This window comes from Lytechinus pictus, chromosome 8 (genome assembly GCF_037042905.1).
Source record: "Lytechinus pictus isolate F3 Inbred chromosome 8, Lp3.0, whole genome shotgun sequence".
Lineage (NCBI taxonomy): Eukaryota > Metazoa > Echinodermata > Echinoidea > Temnopleuroida > Toxopneustidae > Lytechinus > Lytechinus pictus.
The window spans coordinates 41954612-41965197 of record NC_087252.1 but is presented as its reverse complement, the minus strand read 5'-3'; positions in this window follow the sequence as shown (position 1 = coordinate 41965197).

Here is a 10586-nt window from a genome sequence, read left to right as displayed (position 1 = left end):
GAGAGTCAATGAGGACCCAAAACCGGATGCGTGCTCACCATCTTCCTATTCACTGCCAACAAGCAACAGATTTGCTCCACTTGACAGTAATAGAATGCAAAGTAATTGCCCAACTGTAGAGGAATACAAATCTGAATCGCAACACAGAATAGCCCGTGACTGGGAAGCTACCAATATCAAGCCTCCACAGTACTCTTCACAGCAAAATGCCAGGAAGAATGGTCCAGATACCGCCAACCTGTCAAGAAGCAGCGTCGGCAATCCCCCTAAGCAACAAGTAGATAAAGGATATGCTACACCTAAGAGAAGATTTCATAGAGGCTCCCCCAGACTTGCTTCTCCTCAGGTGCCACAACCTTCACGTATACTGAGAGCGCATGACCCTCGGTTTGTCCAGAGCCGAACCTTCGTCCCAAGTCATGGAAATCAGTCCTCAAGTAGACATAGCAGTAGTCCCGAGTTTGCCCGCAGTGTTCCTCAATTCCAAGGCGCGCCCCATGTAAACCACAAAACCAGAAATAGACAAATGGATCCCGAGATTAACTTGCAATCACTGAAAGAGTTCCCCTCCCTTGGAACTGCCAAGAATGCTCCAACCATCCAGCTGGTGGAAGATAAGTCTGTCAGAGGTACCTGCACGTATGGGTACCCCCCGAGACCAGTACCCTCGTCAGCAAACACCCAAGTTGGGCCTGAGAAAATACTTAGCAACCAACCTCAGCAAACAGTGCGCATTGAGCATCCTGCTGCAGTGCAACACCAGTTCCAAACGTCCCAATACCCATCAAAGCCAGTGCAGCCAAGGGATCCAATAACGAATGCCTCTTCTTCAGCTGCTCCAAGAATTACTCCTACTTCCAAGCAGGTTTTTCATGCGGGTCGGGCCTCGACAGGCACTCACTTAGCACTGCTGGAAGCAGCTCATCACTTTCTTTTGAGTACAGCACAACTCCTGTCCCTTCCAAATGTGACAAGCCATCCTCCATCTCTGCAAATACTAATCAGTCAACACCAACAAGTCATGAATCTTACTCAGTCAAGTCTCAATCTACTACTACCTCTACAGTCACACCCTCAATAGTAATGGGAACCTTTAATGTTAGAGGTTTTAAAAGCTCTGAGGACATACTATCTTACATCTTACCAAAAATTGACTTATTATGCATACAGGAGCACTGGCTCCAGGACCACAACCTTGACTTCCTTCAGAAGGCAAGCTCTGAACATCATACTGTCAGTAAGTCTTCAGAAAGTTTGACAAACTTGAATATCATCAGTGGCGGCAGAGGAAAAGGAGGTGTAGCAACTTACCTTCGTAAAAAGAACATTAAGGAGTACACTGAAGTGCCATGTCAGTTATCACGGATATTGGCTACCAAGATCATATTAAGTGATAACCCCAGAGCAAGACTGCTGCTTATAAATTGTTACCTCCCTTGTGGCACTGCCTCTTCTGACCAAGTAGAGTATCAAACCTGCCTTGCAGAGATAACACACCTAATGGATAACCACCAGGAAAATGGACTTCCAATAGTTATCGCAGGAGACTTTAATGTGGACCTAGTGCATAAGAACTCCAAGAAAACACTTGAATACATGAGGAGCTTCATGTTATCTTCTCACCTGTCAAGCATGACAGAGCAACATTGTACTCCAGGTCAGTTCACCTTCCAGACTGATGATGGAAAGAAAAGGTCAAGTATTGATGGTTTTCTGGTACAATCAGTTGATCTATCACAGTATAGTGACTTGTCCATAAGTGAGGACATACCTTTGAATACATCTGATCATTACCTGGTCACAATGATTTGGAGTCCAGTGATGCCCTTAGCACACCAGGTTCAGGTAAGATCCTCACTTCATACAGCCAATAAAGCAAAACCAACAGCAAGGATAAAAATCAAATGGGATGAGGTTTCCAGAAGTACTATTCGTGAGTGTTACACAGTGCCCATTGAACTTGTAGCGGTGGATATATTCACAAAAATAAATGTGAGTGAACTCCCTCCTTCAGAGGCAGAGTGGGCTCTCCTACTTCTCTCACAGAAAATGCTTGCTCAATCAAAAGAATTTCCATACAGTAAACCGAATCGCAAGAGTCGTGGGAAACCGGAATGGAACGCAAATGTTTCTAGCTCCTACCAAGAAGCAAAGCATGTCTGGAAGTCATGGAAAAAAGCTGGAAAACCTAAGGGAGTACGCCTGCACAATAGGTATCTTCATCATAAGAAAGAGTTCAGGAGGAATCTTCGACAGTCAAGGGCACAAGAACACAGGAAGCACTTGACAAATATAGAAGATGCTTCTCTGTCAAACTCCAAACTGTTTCATTATCTGATAAAGAAACAGAGATCTGGGAATGGCTCTAAACCCCAAACGGACACTCTAGAATACAAAGATAGAACATATCAGGGATCTCTCATATCAGATGGATGGAAGCAATACTTCACAGACCTGGCAATACCACTGGCGCCCAGTTATGACTGTGAAGAACCATCAAAGCCATCTGCTGAACTCAAGACCAACACCAGCTCTATTCTGGAAACAGCACTGATCACTTCTAAGGAACTTGACAATGCCATCTTTAGCCTTAAGAGGGGAAAAGCAAGTGGCCCAGATGATATCAGCCCTGAACACCTTCTCTACCTCGGAGAAACAGCCAGGCGGCTGATTGTCTTGATATACAACTCATTCCTGGCTGCTTCATACACCCCGCAGAGTCTAAAGGATGGCCTTGTTCTGCCCCTTCACAAGGGAAAAGGGAAGAATCCCCGTGATCCAAAGAACTATAGGGGTATCACCCTCACTTCAACACTCTGTAAACTGCTAGAACTTGTCCTTAAACCTCGTATCGAGAGTTCTCTGTTACAATGCGATATTCCTGATGAGCTCCAGTTTGGGTTTCAGAAAGGACATTCCTGTCTCCTTACCTCATGCTGCCTTGAGCTGGTCCTCGAACTCAACACTCTTAGCAGGAAGCCTACTTATGTTGCCCTCCTTGATGCAGAGAAGGCATTCGATAGGGTGTGGCATAAAGGACTCTTCCAGAAGTTAGAGGACACAAGCATCCATCCCCTCCATCGCAACATGATTATCTCCTTGTACAATGACCTGCGCAGTCAAGTGCTATGGGATGGTAAAGTCAGTGCGCCCTTTCCTATTCTTCAAGGAGTTAGACAAGGGGGTGTCCTTTCACCTCTCCTTTACATTACTTTCATCGATGGTCTCATCAAACTTCTTCGTGACAAGAACATTGGATGTAGCCTTCTGGGGCGATACTCTGGACTCCTTGTTCTGGCAGATGATGTGGCCCTTCTTAGCTCATCTCCGAGTGAACTCCAGTGCATGCTAGATCAGACTAGTAAATATGCAGAGGAATGGCGGTATAGAATTAATCCTTCCAAGAGCTGTATTGTCATATTCAATGAAGGGAAAACTGCTCCTCAGCATCCTGCCTGGCATCTCGGAGATATTGTGGTGCAGACAGCCTCTTTGCATCCTCACCTCGGTATCATAAAGTCCAGCATCAGGCGAGACCCAACTGAAGACATCATCGCAAAAGGGCTAAAGACATTATATGCACTAACTGGATCTGGAGCTTATACTGGGGGTCTGCTTCCAAACCACAGTGCTATTCTCTGGAAGGTCTACTGCATTCCCAGAATGATGTATGGAGCAGCGATCATGACCCTCACCAAAGGAATGAAGAGAAGGCTTGATCAAGCACAGCAACAGTTATTCAAGCAAATCCTGGGCATCCCCAAAACTGCTGCTGATGAATCTGTATATCTACTGACCGGCCTCATTCCACTGAGCACTCAAGTGGATCAAGAGAAGCTCCTTCTAATAGGGCAGCTGCTTAATCTACCCCATGAACGATTTGAATACCGGACGTTCCTGCATGCTCTCTCCAGTCAAACCTCCTCTATCAAAGCCTGGCAAGATACTCTCAGTAGATACAAGCTTCCAGACCTCCACTCTCTCATCCTGCACCCTGTACCATACAGTCAATGGAAAAAGCTTGTGAAGTCTGCTGTTAATAGTATGGTAGTCTGCAAAACATCAGAGGCAGTTCAATTAAAATCCACACTCTCTTTCTGGAGGAGCATCAGCATCCCCCCTCCAAATCATCTATATCCACGCAATAGCAGTTCCAACTTCCTGCGACAAGCTGTAATGATCAGATCCCAACTGCTGTGCCAAACTTACCCTGTGCAGGCAAGACTTCTAACTATTAAAAAGTCTAATACAGCCACGTGCCAGCTTTGTAACAAGGAAGATGAAGATGCAGATCATTTTGTTGGATCCTGTGACTATTTACTATCTCACAGGGAAGACCTTCTTGCAAAACTAAAAAGAAGGCATATGCAAGATGAAATATTATGTCTATATGACCCCTTCAAGAACAACCATTATAGTAGAGTGGTACTTTTACCAAGCTCTCTTAATCTTCCTCCTTCAGTTTGCTGTCAGCTTGTAACAGATACTCTGCTATTTTTATATAAAATTCATATGAAACGTATCTCTTTCCTGTCCTCAATGAATTGATTATGTAAATTAACCTTCAAATGCAATGTACTGGATGGACGAATGGATTACGCCTTACTGCATCTTGGTGCTGATCTCCGAAAAAAGCGGAGGAAGAATAAGAAGAAGAAATACAGGAATTTAACGAGAAACAATGTATGCGCAATAACTAACTGGTTATGAGACGAAAGAAATGGTCATAGACGAAATGGTGAAGAGATGAAGTGATGATTGGACCACATATTCATTGCAACAAATTACTGTTAGACGAAAAGTTGTTAGACGGAATGGCATTGGTCTATATGAAAGTAGACCATGTGGTGAGTGGACGAGTTGGAAGTAGGCGAATAGGCAATTTACCAGTTTTAAGCACCCAGTTTTACAGTGTGTATTTTTTTATTGGTGTCCAACACAACGTACTGCAATACGGTCTCTGTTGTAAAATGTTTCTCACTCACTGTACAGATATACATTTACCTTGCAGCTGAGTTTGTTGGATTTAATACCAGGTTTGTATTCCGATGTCAGTGCAATGCTTATGACATTTTCATTTTTCTTTTTGAATAAGTGCAGCATTGCTTGTCATTTCTTTTTAGTGTTCTTTTTCACTGTGTGGCATACTCGTTTATTATAACCTCATACATGTGGTGGTGACTGCGGAGTGCACTAATCATGTGCAATTATACAGTAATACACCAAATGTATCAAAGTTATCGGTAGCTTCTTTGCCGAGCGCCATTTTGATCGCGAAGTGAAACGTAAAACGAAATTGATGAGGTTTCTCTAGTAACACTGTTTTATGGTGCCATTTCTTGGCCTTACCAATGTTCTGCTACGGTTAACATTTCCGATTGAAGACTGTAATAGTTTTGCTGCCAATTAACTTGGGTAAGCTGGTGGCATTCACTACATTGCACTGACGTTTAACAGATTTATAACACGGAAATGAATAAAATGCAAATCTCTCAAAATTGTCTGTTCAAATTCAAGTTTTCAATTTCGATACATTTCAAGTTTAGTTCTGGAGAGTGGGGAAGGGCATTAAGCTTCATGCAATTAAAATAATGCTTGCCTGAAAAGCACTGAAAATCATAATGATATAGGTGTCCATAAATTAGTGATGTTTGGTATAATTTAAAAGACTCTACGTTTTATGTTATGAAAACTGTATGATTCAATCTTGAAGATAAGTATAATGCAAGGGTTAATTTAGCCTTGATTTTGTGCTCACCCTTTACGCACGAACAGGGAACAACTCAACACCACATAAATCCGAAATAGTTTTTCCACGATTATCGATCACGTTGCTGTTAGAAGGTGGGCATATGTACATGTATGTTACAACTCTGCCTATGAACATAAAGACCTTTTCTTGTAGATAACCGCATATTTTTGGTAAGGTATAGAATTAGAACCTCGTATCTAACATTTGAAAAATATACATATATTTAAAGCTCACAGAGTACTCTTTTAGAGTTATATATTGTGCATTAGTATCCCGTAATTAGTAACCAACTGGAATAAAATTATTGGAAATGGTTTTTTGACTGATTTAAGTAGGTATGGGTGTCAACATTTACCCAAAAAAAGTTAGGAGGAATACGGATTGGGGAAAGTGCTTTTTTTCAAGGTCAAAGGTCAATGACCTTTTCGTACATACTGTATAATGGTATCTCCCAGATAAAATATTACAGGTTGGTGATCATGGTGTCAAAATGCACAGATTCTTACAAGAAGATCAAATAAAATCAAATTAAGTACCTACAATGCTCATTCACCCATGAAATTCAAGGTCAAAGCCTTTCAAAGTTCAATGACCTTTATTACATTATATACCATATACGGTATAATGGTATCTCTGAGATGAAAAGGTGCATGCAGGTTGGTGATCTAGGTGTCAAAATGCAGAGGTTCTTACATGAAGATCAAATAAAATCAAATTAATTACCCAGAATGCACATTAAACAATAAAATTCAAGGTCAAAGCCTTCTGAAGGTCAATGACCCTTTTCTACATTATATATCATATACGGTATAATGCTATCTCTGAGATGAAAAGGCGCAGGTTGGTGATCTTGGTGTCATAATGCACAGATTCTTACAAGAAGATCAAATGAAATCAAATCAAGTACCTACAATGCTCATTCACCAAATGAATGAAATTCAAGGTCAAAGCCTTTCAAAGCTCAATTACCTTTTTTTCACATTGTATACCATATACGGTATAATGGTATCTCTGAGATGAAAAGGTGCAGGTTGGTGATCTTGGTGTCAAAATGAAGAGGTTCTTACAGGAAGATCAAATAAAATAGAATTAAGTACCCAGAATGCACATTAAACTATAAAATTCAAGGTAAAAGCCTTTCAAAGGTCAATGACCTTTTTTACATTCTGTATCATACTGTACATAGTATCTCTGAGATGAAACGGCACAGGTTGGTGATCGTTGTATCAAAATTCCCAGATTCTTACAGGAAGGTCAAATAAGATAAAGTTAATCACCTAGAATGCATACTAATCCATAACGTTCAAGGTCAAAGGTCAGTGACCTTTTTACATAGGCTATATATCGTATAAAGGTATCTCAGAGATAAAACGCTGCATGTTGGTGATTTTGATGCCAAAAAGCAATTTTTGCAAGAAGATAAAAAAGACTCAAAATAATCATACAGAATAATCCAATATCCAAAGTCAAAGGTCAAAAGTTGATAAATATTTATATGTTCATGCATGATTCCCCCAAAAAAGAAATTAATCCGTTATATTCACATTTTATTTGTGAACAATAGAAAGAAAGATAACTATTTGTAATGAAAACTTGGAAGTCTAACAATTTCACTCTGAAATAAGGATGAAAAATGGCCATGGAAAATATATTTAGGAGTTAAAGGTCAATCAACTATGTCAATAACGTCAGGGAATTTAAGTAAATAGGTCGATATAACGTGATTGCGGCATGTAGGTATAGTGATTCTGATGGGAAAAAGACTGACCTGCGTGGAAAAAGAACACAAATTTAATAGTTGAATCCTTGACCAATGATGATGTCAAAATACAAGTTCGAGGTAAAATTGGATCAAGATTCATCAAATAGCACTTTTTCTTATAATATACTGTAATGCATTGACAAAAGTGTAAAAAAAAAAATCATGTGTGATATTATTTGAAATGGTGACAATGGTGAAGTTACCTAAAGTAGCAGCATTTAGATATGCATTTTATAAATCTAAATCAAGGTACTAATTTCTCTGTAGCAATAGGTCACTAACCCCAAATGCTACAATCAATACTATAACACTATAACTTAATCTGTAAATGGAAAGGATAGACCTAACTCTTATGGCAAGCATCATCCGAGAACATTTTCATATAGCCAGGGACAATGACGAAGAATTAAAATAAGGCAATCATTAGAGCTGCAGCTTTTGTCATAGATGAAGTTAAGTGTCTCAACTTCAGCAAAGAGTAATTGAACTCTTGAAAACCTTCTGACATTTTCAAGACTTTGATCTGGCCCATTCAATGAACGCCTTATGTTCTGTCAAGGAATATCAGACCAGGATCTATATTATTACTGATAATTGCACAGCTTGATTCTCAAGAACTGGAAGTGGTGCTGTAGTTTTGTTAGGTCGATGGATGTGTACTTGTAAGCTATTATCTCCTTTTGAATTTCATTGTTATATGCCTAATTTGTGCAAGATAACAATCAGTTATTCTGGACCAAAAACATGATCCTTGTGCAAACTGATACCTAGTAGAAATAGCATCATGGGTGACGTACGGCAGAGAGCAGATATGAAGTTTTGTCTTGCAGCATTAGCATCACAAGAGATTCTGGCAGCTCGCAATGAACTGATGAAAGGTAATTAATAATAATACGGGAATTCACTTTTGTTGAAGTTGATATACAGTGCGTATCAAAAAAAAGTTTACACTTAGAAAAAAAAAATCCTGTAATATTATACATTTGTAATATCTTGAAGAGTTTTCCACATTTTAACATAGGTACAGATCCATTTAAGCAAAATGAAGATATAACAAAAATATTTCCGCTTGAGTGAGCACCACTTACTTTTGAAAAGTTATTGAAAAATGATTTGCGCAGAACTTTGAAATAGTTATGCGAATAAAAGTAGAACTTAATCATGAAGAACACGTGGAATTTAGCTAACAAAATTGATTTGATGATATCTTTAACCTTTTTTAACTTGTTTCCTTGCCCAAAACACTTCAAAGAGTGCATTGTGCCCCACCCTAGTCCCCCACACACCGAGGCCATTGTGAAGATATTTGCTTTACACTGAGCTGTGATTTACATGAAATGGCTTAGGCTTGATTTTCATTTTGTTAATCATTGTCAAGCTTGGAAAAAGTGTGGAGAAACAAGTATTAAATGAAAAATGAAATGTAAACCCACTTTAAATGATAAAAACTTAGTAAGAAAATGCTGGAGATGTCTGATATAAACTTTTGTTCAGATTCAGTTATGTCCTCAGATCCAGCTAGCACAAAAAGTGTAAAAGCTGTGCTTACTAAGTGTTGATATTTAAATTTGGGCGGCAAAATTGTTACAAAATGTTTGAATGCATCCGTTTTATTTCAATTTACTGAAAATGCAAGGGAAATGTATGAGAAATGTTTCGCAGGGTAAGTTTGATTTCGCCCTTTCCCCTTGACACAACGTGAAAACAAGCATTTCTGCGCAAACAGATTTCTGCGAGCTTTACAAAAATGGACAGTGCTCACTCAAGTGTAACATTCTGTCAAAACTTAGATAGATGATTAGATAGATTAGATAGATGAGACCCAAACCGAAGATAATATGTGAAAAAATTACCTACATGTTGTATATTTTTTAATTCCCAGGGCTTTTTCAAAGTGTAAACTTTTTTTTATACGCACTGGATATGTAATTTACTACATGTATGACAGAAGCTGCAGCTCTAATGATGGCCTTCATTTCATCATCATCATCATCCCTCTGCTGTTTGGAAATGCTCTCAGATGATGCTAGCTGTGACATGAGAGTTAGACCTGTCCTATCCATTTTCAGAAGATTAAGCTAATAGTTTATAATATTTATTATAGCATTGAGGTGAGTGGCCTATCGCTGGAGAGAAAAGACACGACAACCTTGATTTAGATATAATGATGCATTAAATGCTGCTACTTAAGATAAAAATCATTTTCAAATTATATACTTGATTTCATTTATTTTTTCAGTGCTTTTGGCAATGCATCGCAGTATATGAAAAAGTGTTATTTGGTTATCAACTTTTTTTACTTAATTTCCACTGATATTTTGGAAAGGGCTCATTGACCTCTGACCCCTAAATACATTCTCCATGGCCTTCATTATTTCAGACCGAAATAATGAAACCTCCATGTTTTCATTACAAATTAGCCATGGTTATTTACATTATTCAGATATAAAATATGAACACAAAAGATATTGTTTTTGGTTATTTTTATGTCATATAGATTATATATTTCCTCTGATCTAGGATTTAAAGGGTGAAATTATTCTTTATACTTATTTTAGTGTTGTTTAATCTTCTTGTACAAGTCTTTGGATTTTGGCACCAAGATCACCAACCTGCGTTGTTTTATCTCAGAGATACCATTGTTATTATCTAATGTTAAAAAGGACATTGACCTTTGTCCTTGAATTTTATGGGTGAATGTGCATTCTCGATGCTTAATTTTATTTTATCTTCCTGTAAGAATATGCGTGTTTTGACACCAAGAACACCAACCTGCACCGTTTTATCTTAGAGATACAATTATATAATATGGTATATATAGTATAAAAGGTCATTGACCTTTGGCCTTAAATTTTATGCGTGAATGTGCATTCTAGGTACTTAATTTTATTCTATTTGATCTTCTGGTAAGAATCTGTGCATTTTTACACCATGATCACCAACCTGTGCTTTTTCATCTCAGGGATACCATTATACAGTATGGTATATAATGTAAATAGGTCATTGACCTTTGAAAAGCTTTGACCTTGAATTTTATTGGTGAATGTGCATTCTAGGTACTTAAGTTAATTT